Source organism: Felis catus, chromosome A1 (assembly GCF_018350175.1).
Source record: "Felis catus isolate Fca126 chromosome A1, F.catus_Fca126_mat1.0, whole genome shotgun sequence".
In the NCBI taxonomy this organism is placed as follows: domain Eukaryota; kingdom Metazoa; phylum Chordata; class Mammalia; order Carnivora; family Felidae; genus Felis; species Felis catus.
The window spans coordinates 150135454-150151970 of NC_058368.1; the positions used below are offsets into that span (position 1 = coordinate 150135454).

Below are 16517 nucleotides of genomic sequence, written 5' to 3' on the forward strand. Positions count from 1 at the left end.
CTGGAAATTTTTGAGCAATGGAATTTCATGATCTAACTTAAGCTTTAATGGGTCACACACTCTGCTGTGTTAAGAAAAAATTGAATAGTAGCAAGGACAAAAGCAGTGGACTTTAGGAGATTATTGCAAAAAAACCAGGTGGCAAATAACAGTGTTAGGACAAAAATTGTAGCAGAGAAGATGATGAGAAGTGAATGATAAATGTATTTTGAAATTAGAGCCAACAACATAATCTGATCAATAACTGTGGGGTATGAGAAAAAGACACAAGTCAAAATTACTCTAAGGTTTCCACCTGAGCAATTGGAAAATGGAGTTTCTATTTACTGAGATGGGAAAAACAGTGGGAAGGCAGATTTGGGAAGGATATCAGGAGCTAAGTTTCTGACATGTTAAGTTTAAATATCATGTTACATTTAAAAGTCACAGAGACCACTGGATGTACGGAGTATGGAGATCAGAGGTAAGATGATGAATGAAATTATTTATTTGGCAGTCATCCTTTTACAGATAGCATTAAAACCACAGACTGATGTGGTAACCAAGGTAGTCAAGGACAAAGACAGAAGAAGAGGTACAAGAAGCATACTACTGTCAAGAGTGGGAGGGATAAGAAGAAACCAGCAAAAGATACAAAGAAAGGCAGCCAGTGAGGTAGGAGGAAAACCAGGAAAGTACATCTGGGAGTCAAGTGAAGAGACTATAAAAGAAGAAAGAGTGTGTGATATGTACGTTTACACAAGAAGAACTAAGAACTGATGATGCATTTAGCGATAGGAATGCCGTTGATGACTGATGGGGAAAATTGAACCTAAAAGGAGAGATTACTACTGATTTTACAGCCTTTAAAAGGTAATAAGAATATTTTGAATAACTTTATGCTGAGGCATTTTAAAATTTAGATAAATGAGTCAATTTCTAAAAACACAGATCTTACCAAAACAGAAAAGAAAATCTAAATAGGCCAACACATATTAAATTGAATCTGTAATTTACAATATACCCATAAGAAAAATTCTAGGCCCAGATGGCTTCACTTGTGAATTCTCAAAAGATTTTAAGAAGATATACCACGAATCTTATCCAAATATAACAAAATAGAACAGAAAGGAATGTGACTTCTCATTTTATGTGAGCAGACAAGGATGATTCCAGAAAGAACTATTACAGGCCAATCCCTCATAAAACTAAATGCAACCCTCCCAATTTATCAAAGAGAATCCAATAATTAAAAAAATAAATCATGATATACTTATTTATTTATGGGATGTAAAGTTGATTTCATGTTCTGAAATCAACCAATTTAATACATCAATCAAATTAATAGGGCAAAAAACACAAGACACATAATCATTTCATTACACACAGAAATGTATTCAATAAAATAATATTCCACATTCATTCACAATAAAACCTCTTAATAGGTGAGGAATGGAATGGAACTTCCATAAGAAAAAGTTTATTTGTAAAGGACCTATAACAAATGTCATACTTCACTGAGAAATACTGAAAATTTTCCACCTGAAGTTGTTTTCAAGACAAGTATGTTTACCATCAGAAATGTATTGTTACCATATTTTCAAGTATTTTTACAGTCAAAATGTCTGGTAGCTTTTTACTCTATTAAAATTTAAAGCTTCAATCAAAGACAATTTTAAGAAGGCAGAAATGTAGAAAAAATCTTCCAGGAAGATGGTGGAATAGGAGGATCCTAAACTCCCTTCCTTTCATGGATACACATAGATACCATCCACATCAGCGTAAGTAACCCAGAAAACTGCCAGAAGACTGGCAGAACTGACTCTCCACAGCTAACCATAGAGAAAAAGCCATACTGAAAACAGTAGGTAGGGTGGAGATGCAGTCAGGAACCAAGCTGCACCACAAGATGGTCCACAGGAGGATGTACCACTGCAAGCACAGAGAAGGAAGACCAACAGGCTCCATCCCCAGACATCCCAGGCATGGGGCACCTGCACTAAGAAGATGAATCCCCATAAGATTTGTCTTTGAAAATCCAAAGGGCATAATTTCATGAGTTCTTACCATCAGTGGGAATTAACACCTGATACTTTAAAAATAAGTGACTCAGGAGAGCCACAGAGTAAAAAGAAACTGAGTCCCTGTCCCCACAGAGATAACCCAATCAACAGCTCACCTAAAAGACAGCATAGAGCAGCAATTTGAAAAACACGTAGGGCTTATGGGAAGGAAATATATTTACTAATTTTGGAGTATGTGCTGGGGGGCATGGATCTTTGGGAGACTTCTTCAAGAACAAAAGAGCTGGTGAGCCCTATTTTCCTCCCCCATTTCCCTCACCAACCCAGTCTAGATAGATACCTGTGGGAACCAGCATAGCACACTCTCTACCTAGCTTGCTAACAGAGCACCCTGCTTTCACACTCTTCAGTGGACCCAGCACCTCCAACAAACCCTCCACAGTTTTCCAAATCTGGTACCAGGTGTCCTCCCACCACAGACCTGTACAAACCATGCCAATGTCATGTACTCTGCCACCATACTGTTCTACAGAGTTTCCACCTCCAACCTGGCCTCAAAATAAATATATCCAAAAATGTGCTAAAAGTTTAGAATTGCACAAGCAGCCTCAATAGGGGCCAGATCATTCTAAAGTGACTGTCCCTGGGAGAGGGGAAGATACTCACACACATCAGTTTGACTGAAGTCCACACAGTGGGCTGGGGGCAGACAGACACCTGGTCTGATGGCAGGTCTAGCCCACCAATGAAAATCTCCCAGGGGGACAACCTAGGGAGAGTACCCTATAGGTAGGTCAGTGCTACTACATTTCTGACAAATGCCTGGTCTGACCCAACTTAAGCCCAAGGCAGCCCAGACTGGAGACATAGCTGACTTGCCTAACACATAGGAACAGAGAGGTAAAATGAGGATACAGAGGAATACGTTTCAAAGAACAGGACAAAATCATACCAAGAGAACTAAATAAAACAGAAAAAAAGTAATATGCCTGATAGAGATATTAAAATAATTATAATATAGATACTCACTGGACTTGAGAAAAGAGTGGAGGATGTCATTGAGACTCTCAATGGAGAGAAAAGATTTTAAAAAAACCTATCAGAGACGAAGAACTCACTAATTCATATTAAAACATTCTGGATGGAATGAACACTAGACTAGAGAAAGCAGAGTAATGGTTCAGTAACCTGGAGGATGGAGTAATGTAAAGCAATCAGGCTGAACAGCAGGGAGAAAAAAATAATAATAAATGAGTATAGACTAAGGGAACTCTGTGACACCATCAAATATAATAACATTCACATTACAATGATCCCAGAAGGAAAAGAGAAAATGGGTCAGAAATTTTATTTGAAAAAATAGCTGCAAATTTCTTGAATCTGAGGAAAAGAACAGAAATCTAGATCCAGGGGAACAGAGAGCACCCCCCCCCATAAACCCACACACACACACACACACACATACACACACACACAATCCATGCAAGAGGGTCGATACCAAAGCACATAGTGATTAAAATAGCAAAAAGTGACAGAGAATTTTAAAAACAAGAGAAAAGAATTACATATAAGGGAAATCCTGTAAGGCTATCAGCTGATTTTTCAGCAGAAACTTTGCAGGCCAGAAGGGAGTGGCATGATACATTCAAAGTGCTGAGGAAAAAACCAACAACCCTGAAACCAAAATACTCTATCCAGCAAGGCTACCATTTAGAATAGGAAGAGAGATAAAGAGTTTCCCAAACTTAAGTGAAAGGAATTCATCACCACTAAACCAGCCTTACAAGAAAGTTAAAGGGGATTCTTTGACTAGAAAGAATATAAGCAGGAGTAAGAAAAGTAGGAAGTACAAAAGCAGTAAAATTAAGTATATCTATAAAAATCAGTCAAGGGATTCACAACATAAAAGGATGCAAAGAATGACACTATATATTTAAAATATGGAGACAGGAGTATAAATTTAGTGCTTTTAGGATGGATTCCAACTTAAACAAGCATCAACTTAATATACACTGTTATAGGCCTAAGATGCTATGTACAAACCTAATGGTAACCGATAATGGATACACAAATAATAGAGAAAGGAATCCAAAATATCACTAAAGAAAGCCAGAAAACTGAAAGAAATGAGCAAGAGAAGAAAGGAACAGAGAAGAGCTAAAAAAAAAAAAACAAAAACAAAACAAAACCAACAACCATGACACAAGTAAAATGGCACTAAATACACATCTTACCAATATTACTTTTAATGTTATGTAATAAACACTCCAAAGACACATGGTGATAGAATTGATGAAAAAGCAAATCTCATCTATATGCTGCCTACAACAGACTAATTTTAGACCTAAAGACACATGCAGATGAAAAGTGAAGGGTTGGAAAAACTTATTATACAAATACAAGTGAAAAGAAAGCTGGGGTAGCAATACTTGTATAGGAAAAAAACAGACATGAAAACAAAGACTTTAACAAGAGACAAAGAAGCACACTACATACTCAAAAAGGGAACAATCAAACAAGAAGATATAACAATGGCAAATATTTACGTACCCAACATGGGAGAACCCAAACACATAAAGCAGCTACTGACAAACATTAAGGAAATAACTGATAGTAATACAAAAGTAGGGGACTTTAACTCCCCACTCACATACATGGATAGATCATTGAAACATAAAATCAACAAGGAAACAATGGCTTTGAGTGACACATTAGACCAGATGAATCTTACATGTATATTCACAACATTTTACCCTAAAACAGTAGAATACATATTCTTCTCAAGTATACATGAGATATTCTCCAGAATAGATCATGTTAGGTCACAAAACAAGTCCTAACATATTCACAAATACTGAAATCACATAATGCATCTTTTCCAACCACAACACTATGAAACTAGAACTCAACTACAGGAAACAATCTGGAAAGAACACAGATATATGGAGGTTAAGTAAAATGCTACTAAACAATGAATGAGTCAACCAAGAAATCAAAAAAGAAATACAAAAATACATGGAGATAAATAAAAATGAAACACACAATGGTCCAAAATCTTTGGGATGCAGCAAAATCTGTTCTAAGAGGGAAGTTTATAGGAATACAGATCTACCTCAAGAAGCAAGAAATATTTCAAGTGAACAACTTAACCTTACACTTAAATGAGCTAGAAAAAGAACAAAAAAATCCAAAACCAGTAAAAGGAAGGAAATATAGATTAGAGCAGAAATAAATGAAATATAAACTAAACAAAAAAAAAAAACCCCAAAACAAAACAAAACAAAAAACCACAATAGAACAGATCAATGAAACCAGGAGTCAGTTCTTTGAAAAAGATCAACAAAAAAGATAAAATTTCATCCAGACTAATCAAAGAGAGACAGAGAGAGAGAGAGAGAGAGAGAGAGAGAGAGAGAACTCAATCAAAAACAGAAATGAAGGGAAATAACCAACACCACAGAATTACAAAGGATATGAGAATACTATGAAAAATTATATGGCAATAAATTGGAAAACCTAGAAGAATTGGGTAGATGCCTAGAAACATAAAATCTTCCAAAAGTCATCCAGAAAGAAATAGAAAATTTGAACAAACTGATTACCAGCAATGAAATTGAATCAGTAACTTAAACACACACACACACACACACACACACACACACACACACACACACACACACACATACACACACAACTTACAACAAACAAAGTCCAGGACCAGATGGCTTCACAGGTAAATTCTACCAAACATTTAAATAAGAGTTAATACCTATTCTTCTCAAACTACTTCAAAAAATAGAAGAGAAAGGAAAACTTTCATTCCATGAGGTCAGCATTACCCTGATACCAAAACCAGATAAGGACACTAAAAAATTAGAACTATAGGCCAATATCTCTGATTAGCATAGATAGAAAAATTCTCAACAAAATATTAGGAAACAGAATTCAACAACACATTAAAAAATCATTTATCACAGTGAAGTGGGATTTATTCCAGGGATGCAAGGGTGGTTCAACATTCACAAACTAACATGATACATCACATTAATAAGTATAAAAACCATATGATTATTTCAGTAGATGCAAAAAAAGCATCTGACAAAGTACAACAACCATTCATGATAAAAACCCTCAACAAAGTAGGTTTACAGGAACATACCTCAATATAATAGACCATATATGAAAAACATATTTCACTGAAGATGGAAAAAAAAAAAACAAATCATCTTCAATGGGGAAAAACTGAGAGCTCTTCCCCTAAGGTCAGGAACAAGACAAGGATGTCTACTCTCACCACTTCTATTCAACATGGTACTGGAAGTCCTAGCCATAGTAATTACACAAGATATAAAAAAGAATCCAATTGGTAAGGAAGAAATAAAACTTTCACTATCTGGAGATGACATTGATACTATATATGTAGAAAATGCTAAAGACGCAACAAAAAAACTACTAGAACAGATAAATGAATTTAGTAAGGTTGCAGGATATAAAGTCAATATAGAGAAATCTGTTGCATTTCTATACACTAATGAAATGGCAGAAAGATAAATTAAGAAAACAATCCCATTTACAATTTCAGCAAACCTAGGAATAAACATAACCAAGGTGAAAGACCTATACTCAGAAAACTATAAAAAAGTGATAAAATAAATTGAAGATGACACAAAGAAATGAATATTCCATGCTTGTTGAATTGCAAGAATCAATATTATTAAAATATCCATGCTACGCAAAGCAATCTACAGATTTAATGCAATCCCTATCAAAATACCAGTAGCATTTTTCAAAGTACTAGAATAATCTTAAAATTTATATGAAACCATAAGAAAACCCCAAATAGCCAAAGCAATCTTGACAAAGAAGAACAAAACTGGAAGTACCACAATCCCAAATTTCAAGATATACTACAAAGCTGTAGTATTCAAAAACAGTATGGTACTGGCACAAGATAGATACATAGATCAATGGAACAGAATAGAGAACCTAGAAATAAACCAAGGATTATATGGTCAATTAATCTTTGACAAGGGAGGTAAGAATATGTAATGGGAAAAAGACCATCTGTTAAACATTTGGTTGAGAAAACTGGAAAGCTACGGGCAAAAGAATGATAATGGACCAATTTCCTACACCCTATACACATACACAAAAATAAATTCAAAATGGATTAAAGACCTAAATGTGAGACGTGAAACCATAAAACACCTGGAAAGAGCATAGGCATTAGTTTTTCTGATACTGTCCATAGCAACATTTTTCTAGATATGTCTAGATATTATTCAGTCGTATAACAAAGAATGTCTCCTGAAGCAAGGGAAATAAAAGCAAAAATCAACTACTGGGACCACATCAACATAAAAAGCTTCTTCACAGCAAAGGAAACAATCAACATATCTAAATTGCAACCAGTGAATGGGAGAAGATTTTTGTAAATGACATATCCAGTAAAGGGTTAGTATCCAAAATATATAAAGAACTGATACAACTCAACACCAAAATAAAGCCCCCCAAATAATCCAATTAAAAATGGGCAGAAGACATGAACAGACATTTCTCCAAAGAAGACATAAAGATGGCCAATAGACACATGAAAAGATGCTCAACATCACACATCATCAGGGAAATGCAAATCAAAACCACAATGAGATAGCACCTCACACCTGTCAGGGTGGTTAAAATCAGTAACATGAGAAACAAGTGTTGGCCAGTATGTGGAGAAAACGAAACGCTTGTGTGCTGTTGGTAGGAATGCAAACTGATACAACCACTGTGTAAGACAGTATGGAGGTTCCTCAAAAATTAAAAATAGAACTACTTTATGATCCAGTCTGATTATTTATTTAAAGAATACAAAAATACTAAGTCAAAAAGATAAACCCCTAGGTTACTGCAGCATTATTTACAATAACCAAAATATGGAAGCAGCCCAAGTTTCCATCGATAAATGAACGGATAAAGAATATGTGGTATACACTCACTCACACACACACACGCGCGCGCATGCAGGAATATTATTCAGCTGCAAAAAAAAGAAAGAAAGAAAGAAAGAATGAACTCTTGCCATTTGCAATGACATGGATGGAATCAGAGAAAGACAAATACCATGTGATTTCACTTATGTGTGGAATTTAAGAAACAAAACAGATGAATAAAAAAAGAGACAGACAAACCCAAAAACACAGACCTTACAGAAAACAAGCTGATGGTTACCAGAGGAGAGGTGGTAGGGGGACAGGTGAAACAGATGAAGGGGAGTAAGAGTCCTCTTATTGCGATGAGCACTAAGTAGAGAATTGTTGAAGCACTGTATTTACACCTGAAACTAACACCGTACATTAATTATACTGGCATTTTAAAAATACATTAATTTTTTAAGTGCAAATGTAATCTCTGAAGGGGAAGAATATAGTCACCACATATAATATTCAAAGAGCTTATGTATCAAACATGTAAAAACATTTTCAAGTCATTAAGATAGATAATCCAATAGAACAATAGAAAATATATTTGAGCAGGAACTTTACAATAGAGGATATGTAAGTGACCAATAAACATATGAAAAGATGTTCAACATCATTAAGGAAAATTCAAGCTAAAACTAGAGTGTTGCACACCTCATATCACCAAAATGGCTAGGCTTAAAGGAAAAAGACTGATGTTACCAAAGAGCGGTGAGTCACTAAGTAAATGGAGGAATAGGAATTCTCATAATCTGTTGGAAAATGCAAATTTCTTTCAACACATTGGGTATCTTTTAGGATTATCTTCTAAAATTGAATCTACAATGTGATCTTGCAATTTTATTTCCAGGTACATAAAAATGCACATACATATGCACCAAAAAAGGTGTACATCAATGTTTGTGGCAACATTATTCCTAATACCTAAGAACTGGAAACAATCCATAAATCCCAATAACAGTAGACTGGATAAATAGGTTGTGTGCATTTGTATAAGGGACCACCAAAAGGGAAACAAAAAGTAAGGTATTTTAGTTATATTCACCCATGAATACATTTCACAAGCATAATTTGGGGTAAAAGAAACCAGAAATAAAATAAAATGCATTCTAAGATTTTAACTGTATACAATTTTTAAAATATTCAATACTAAACAGCGTTTAGAGACACAGGTGTTAATTTTGAAGGGGCATGAGGATATTTCTGAGTGCTGGCAGTGTTCTGTTACTTGATCTATTTCAGTGTTCTAAACTGGATGTTCACTTCATGTTATTTCCCTGAGATACATGTGTTTCTATATGTGTCATATAGTACTATAGAATATTTTTTCAACATACAGGTTACTGTTTTTCTCAATCACATAATTTAGGATGTTTGCAACACTGGAAATAATTGTGTGATTGTACATGTTCCTGTCAGAAAGATACACTAGGATTAACTGCTGGTGAATGTTCTTTACAAGGAAGACTACAGTTTGCCCCTGATTTAGCTTCCTCTAAATACACAAGAGGGGTGTTTTGGCCTTTCCCCTGTAAAAGTAGGTCACAATGTCAAGACATGCAATATATTTTGAATCTATACAAGACTTTTCTTCCTGCTGTGCTTAATTTCTGAATCCAATGCTGTCATAAAAACAGATGCAGTGTGATGCTCAGTGTAAAGACCAAGTCAGATTTTCATCAGCACTACATGGCCTCAACTGTAAATTGGTCCTGCATACTCGCTCAGGCAGATGAACCACATATTTTTAAAAGGTTTTATTTTAAAGATTGGAAAATAAAAACCAAAGTGCCCCTTAAAATTAAGAGAAGAATTTTTTCCCCACCAAAGGAAAGTAGAGGTGAGTGGGTTTTTTGTTTGTTATCAGAATTTATCTCTATTTTGTGTAAGAATATTTATGGTGTTGTGGAAAATAGTATTTACTAACCTTGGCCTTTTTAAAAGCTCATAATAGGTCTGTTAGCTATTTTGAGTCTGATTTGAAACTAAGTTGACTGGATTCATGATTTAATGGAAAATATCAAATTTTTTAAAAAAAAATTTCTAGTAATTACAAATGAACGAAAATGAGCCTTCCTTATATACCTAAAATGCTAATTTACGAGACAGACAAGATCCGTATCTTTTCTCTTTTCATTGACTATGCAATCCCTCTCTCTCTTTCTCAAATAAACATCAAAAAACTTATGAGAAACTTCTCAATTCTTCTTCAGAGTAGCTATACCGTTCTGCACTCTCACCATCAATGTGTGAGTGTTCCAGTGGCTCTACATCCTCACCAGCACTTGGTTGTGTCAGTTTTTAATTTGAGCCATTTAAATAGGGGACCAATGGTGTCCAAATGTGATTTGAATTTGCATTTCCCTAACAGCAAATATGAAGCCTCTTTTCGAGTGATAATTTGCTATCCAGAGACAGTCTTTTGTGAAGTATGTGTTCAAATATTTTATCCATTTTTTATTAATAAGAATTGAGTTTTAAGAATCCTTTCAATACAAGTTCTTTAGCTCTTTTCCAATGCTTGCTGTCTGTAGCTTCTCAATCCATTCTCTTAATGTCTTTCACAAAACACAGGTTTAATTTTGATGAAGTTCAATTGATCATATTTTTCTCTTATGAATTGAACTTTCAAGGTCAGATCGGAGACTTCTTTCCTAAAGCTATATCATTAAGATTTCACTCCAATTTCCTGGGTGCCTGAGTGGCTCAGTCGGTTAAGTGTCCAATTCAGCTCAGGTCATAATCTCACAGTTTGTGGGTTCGAGTCCCACATCAGGCTCTGTCCTGACAGCTTAGAGCCCGGAGCCTGTTTCAGATTCTGTGTCTCCTCTCTCTGCCCCTCCCTTGCTAACTATTTCTCTCACTTTCTCAAAAATAAGTAAAAAGGGTTAAAAAATGGTTTTATTCCACGTTCTACAGTTTTAGATTTTGTATTTTTCATTTAGCTCACTGATCTACTGAGTTTGCTTTGCAGAAGATGAGAAGTTTAGGATGATATTTTGCTTTGGGTTTTTGTTTGGCCAATGGAGGACTAATTGTTCACACCATATGAAGAGACTATTCTTTACCCATTTAATTACCTTTGCACATTTGCCAGAAATATCTGGTCATATTGGCATGGGTTTAAATCTAGACTCTCTCTGCTGCTTCATTGATCAATGTGTCTACCCCTTCACCAAAACCAGTGTGTGAATTATTATAGTATCATAATAAGTCTTAAAATTGAGTACTCTGATTCTTTCAACTTTGTTTTTCAAAATTGTTTTAGTTATTCTAATTCCTTTTCTTATTCATCTGTAATTTAGAATTGGCTGATCTATATCTACAATAATTTCTACTGAGGTTCCCACTAAAACTGAATCATATCCATAGATCAATTTGGGGAGAATTTACATCTTTACTATGCTAAGTCTTCCAATTTATGAACAGGGTATGTCTCCCCATTTTTAAAACGATTTCTTAAAATTTTTCATCAGCATTTAAATGTTTTCAACATATAGATTCTTTACTTATTTTGTTAGATTGTTAGATTTATACTCTAACTTATTTTAAATTGCTGCTCCAAAAAAAATTATTGCAAACTTAGTGGAGGGAGGCACAGAAAGAGAGGGAGACACAGAATCAGAAGCAGGCTCCAGGCTCTGGGCTGTTAGCACAGAGCCCAACGTGGGGCTTGAACTCACAAACCGTGAAATCATGACCTGAGCCGAAGTCAGCTGCTCAAACGACTGAGCCACCCAGGTGCCCTGATAATATTTGCTATTAAATATTGAGTAAGAGTGATGACAGTGGACACCATTGCCTTGTTTATAATCTTAAAAGGATGTGTTCAGTCTTTCACCACTAACTATGAGGCTGGTTATGAATTTATTTGGAGATTCTCTTTGCCAGATTAAGGGAATTACTTTCTATTCCTAGTTTTCTCTGGCTTATGAAGAGATGTTGAATTTTTTTCAAATGCTATTGAGCATCATTGAATGTGATCACATAATTTATGTTCTTAGTCTGTTAATATGATAGACTAAATCAACTTACTCAAATATTGAGCCAACCTTGAGAATTTTTTTGTGCATTTGTGAGAAGTATTATAGTTATGCTTTGTTCTGTTTTTGTCTGGTGTTGGCATCAGAATAGCACTGACTTCACCAAATGAGTTGGCAAGTGCTCATACTTCTTTTACTTTCTGAAAGTAATTGTATAGGATTTGTTACTTTCTGTTCTTTTTCTTCTTCAAGTACAATTTGGGTTTGGAAAGATGTTCTCCCCCTGAAATTTCTATACATATGACAAATCCAGTCATTTATTTCTTTATGTATAAATGTTTACAGTTTGTGGCTTTCAAGGAATTGGTTTATGTCATTTGTCAAGTTTATGTGCATAGAACTATTCGTAGTATTCCCTTGTAACTCTTTTAATCATTTTGGAATATGAATTCTTATGCATCTTTCTTTCCTGATTTTGGTCATTTGTGTTCTCTCTCTCTCTCTCTCTCTCTCTCTCTCTCTCTCTCTCTCTCTCTGTGTGTGTGTGTGTGTGCCTTTGTTAGTCTAGGTGCAGGTTTATCAATTAGATCTTTTCTAAGATCTTTTCCAAATTGTTTTGTTTCTTAAAATGAGAGCTTAGACTGTGGCTTGAAACCTTTCTAATAGTCAACATTTAATGCTATAAATTTCCATCTCATCACTGTTTTAGCTGCATCCCACTAACTTTCATGTGTTGTATTTTCATATTTTTATAGTTCAGAATGTTGTTTTTTCACCTTCTGAATATATACAAATATGCTAAGTTTTAAGTACTTAATTTAGCAATTCTTTTGGATTATATGTCCTTACAACAAATTCTTATTTTTTTTTTAAATCTGAAAATGCATTCACTTCACCCTCATTCCTGAGTGGTATTTTCACTGGATATAGAATTCCGAGTTTATAGTTCTATTTCGGTACTTTAAAATGTTACTCTGTTTCTAGTGTTCATGGGTTATGATACAAAATCTATAATCTCAATAGGTCATTTTCATATGGCTGCTTTCAAGAATTTTTGCCCTTAGGTTTCAGTATTTTGCTTATAACGTACATTTAATACATTCCTTTGGCGGTATAATCTTTGTTATTTGCTGAGCATTTTCAAACCCTACATTTACATTTTTCACCAAATTTGGCAAGTTTTCAGTCATTATATTTTTGTTGTGTTGGTACATAAATTAACCCATTTATTCTAAGGTAGCAATGTTTCCAATGGTGGAGCTTCTCCTGGTCTTTCATCTCCTTCAGTCTTTTGATGGCAGACTTTACTGTGATGGCAGAAGTGGTGTTGCAGGTCCAGGCAATACCTGCTACCATTTTCATGCAGTAACCTCAATGCCAGATGCCCATCTCCCCCTTTTTGTCTTGGTTTTGTCACAGAAAGAGCAAGTGTACTTGGTGTGCTAGCTTTATTCAATCTTCTTCACCATTTTCCCAGTCAGGCACCATAACAGGTCCCATATTTACTGACGATTCTGACTTTCTTGGTGCATTTAGCCATGTCCGTGCATACTAGGTCTGAACCCAGAGAGGAACAGCTATTATATTTTTAAACGTTTTGTTCTGTACGCTCTTTCTGTACATCTGTAAATATAGTATTAGACCTTCTAAAAATGTTTTGCCAGTGATCCCTGAATCTATTTTTCTGTCATTCAGATTGGATCATTGCTATTGATCTATATTCAAGTTCACTGATCTTTCTCCTCTTATCTTCATTGTGCTGTTGAACCAATCCAAGGAAATTACCTTGCTTATTTTGTTTTCAGTTCTAATATTTCCACTTGTTTTTATCTCCATTTTTATTTCTCTGTTAATACTGTCTTTCCATAAGTTATACATGTGTTTGACCCTCACTTTCAAGAACATGGTTTTAATAGCTTTTTTCTTTAATATCTATGATTCCCCTGTCTTATCTTTGTGTACACACTAACATATTTGCATATTACAAGGAAAAAATAATTCTCTACAAGATCTCAGCTCTTTTGAATATCATGTTATGAAACTTGGAGTCTTGTTTAAATCCTATACAAAATGTTGATTATTTCCACATTTTTTGTTGTGGCTTCAATGTCTGTTTTCAAAACCTCTGCAGTGCCATTCCCTGCATGTCCACTGTCCAGTGGCCAGTCTAGGACCTGGGGCATGCCTCACCTACAGTCAGTTCTCAAAGCTTTGTGTATACTATTAAGTGTGATGTCCATGCATGTGCAGTTCAGGAGTGAACCCAGGGATTCATACAGTTTTGTGGGATTGTTTCCCGGAGCTCACTCCTTTCTACTATCTCTCCAACCCTCTGCAGTTCCCAGAAGCCCTCTCTTCCTGATTCTTTGGCTGTAAAGCTGGAGTTTTGGTTCCATGGCTCTGCTATGTACTTCCCATTATTATAGATGCCTGCAGGGCAAAGTGGTAAAAAGAACAGAGCGGGAAAAAAAGGCAGAGGAGATTCTCCCTAGGCTGTTACAACCACTGGACCTCCCGAAGAGGTTTGTACATTCAAGTTTTACACATTTGCCCAACTATCACTGCTGTTTTCACTACTGCCACTGTGGGGGTGACCCGGAGGGGGGGTGGGGATAGGATGGAAGAAAGGAACTGAAAAACAAAATTAAAGGCATAAAATTACTCTTTTGACACATAGGAGCCCACTTTCCCAATCCTCATAAAGTAAATAGACTCTGTTGGAGCTCTTTCTGTCTGTACTTGATGTGCTGTGTTGGGTTTCAGGCTACAATTCATTCAGGGTAGAAAATTCAAAAAGGGAAATAACATTTATTTTTCAGTTCTCAGCCATCCCATGCCTTCTGTCCAGAAATGTTGGTTGCATTCATTTGCTAAAACAAGGGTAGAAGATGCTTATTCCATCTTGACAAGAGAAGTATTTCTACTTTTTAAAAATAATTTTAAAAATTTAATTGTGGAAAGAAACCTTACAGTTTATCGTATTAACCATTTTTAATTGTACAGTTTGATAGTGTTAAGCATATTCACTTTGTTGTTTAATAGATCCCCAGAACTTTCTCATCTTGCAAAACTAACACTCTCTGAGCATTGAACAACACCTCATTTCTCCCTTCCCTCCAGTCACTATTCTGCTTTTTGTTTCTATGTTTGACTCCTTTAGGTACTTCACCCAACTGGAATCACACAGTATAGGTCTTTTTGTAACCGGTTCCTTTCATTGAACATATTCTCTTCAAAGTTTACCCATGTTTCAGCACATGACAAAAATTCCTTCTTTTAAGTCTGAGTAATATTCCATTATATATATATATATGCCACATTTTTGTTCAGTTCATCCACTGATAGAAGTTGCATTGCTTTCACCTCTTGGCTATTGTGAACAATGCTATTATGAACCTGTTATGAACATGGGTATGCTAATCACTTTGAGACTCTGCCTTCAGTTTTTTGGGTGCACATACCCACAAGTGAGATTACTGTATCACATGGTAATTCTAATTTTTTGAGAAATCCCAATACTGTTATCCATAGTTGTACCATTTTACATTTCCACTAACAATGCACAAGACTTCTAACTTCTCCTTATCACCAAAACCTTTTAACTTTTTTATATAGTAGCCATTCTAACAGTGATGAGCTCATGTGGCTTTGATTTGCATTTTTCTAATAATGATGTTGAACATCTTTTCAGGTGCTTGTTACCCATTTATGTATCATCTTTGGAGAAATGTCCACTCAATCTCTTGACCAGTTTTTAATTGGAGTTATTTATTTTTTGTTGAGCTGTAGGAGTTCTTTATTCTGATTAGTTTCTTAGAAGATATATAACTTATAAATATTTTCTCCCATTCCATATGCAGACCTCCATTTTCTTTTAGCTTCCAGTATCACTATTGATCAAGAGGTCTGCCCTCTTGATCCTTTGTATGAAACCTTTTCCGCCCACCTCTGAAAACTCTTAGGATGTTCTCTTTTCTCTCAGTTATTCAAAATTTCATAATGTAAATTGGCATGTATGTATTCTACTCCATTTTTATGACCCATTTTCATTTAGAAAGGTCTTTCCTTCAGTTCTTGGAAAAATACTTCAATTCACTCAATAAAGATTTCTTCCTTTCAATTTTTGGTTTCTCTGTCTCCTTTTGTTCTAATATCTAGGCTTATTTGAGAACCTATATAAGTTGATATTTGACATTACTGTTATTTGAACTTATATACTTTTAGTTGTACATTTATAATATTCCAGATTCCACTTATCCCTGTTTTTTTTAACTATTGAATTAGAAATTTCATTCTTTAATTCTTGTTATTGTTCTGAAATTTGTACATTTCTGTATCTTTCATTGTGATTTAGGCTTAAGGTCTTATTTTCTTTATCTCTGTGAATGTTAGAACCCCATATCGACTCTCTTTAGTCTATATTCACTATCTAACACTTTGTGGCTACCTAATGCTTATTGCTATCCTTTGACTTTGAACCATTTGTGACCAAAAGAACATTTGTTAGTGGGTCTGTTTGTCTGTATTTATCCAGCATTTCTATTTCTACCAACTAGGGTCATATTGCA

At 35.0% G+C, this 16517-nt stretch overlaps 1 long non-coding RNA gene and 1 pseudogene across 1 annotated transcript in view; both read right to left on the bottom strand.

The window, feature by feature from the left end:
• The window catches only part of LOC123379038, a 194828-nt gene that overhangs the window by 174502 nt on the left and 3809 nt on the right, over positions 1 to 16517 (bottom strand). The window lies entirely within an intron of this gene.
• LOC123379035 lies at positions 13093 to 15198 on the bottom strand (annotated as a pseudogene).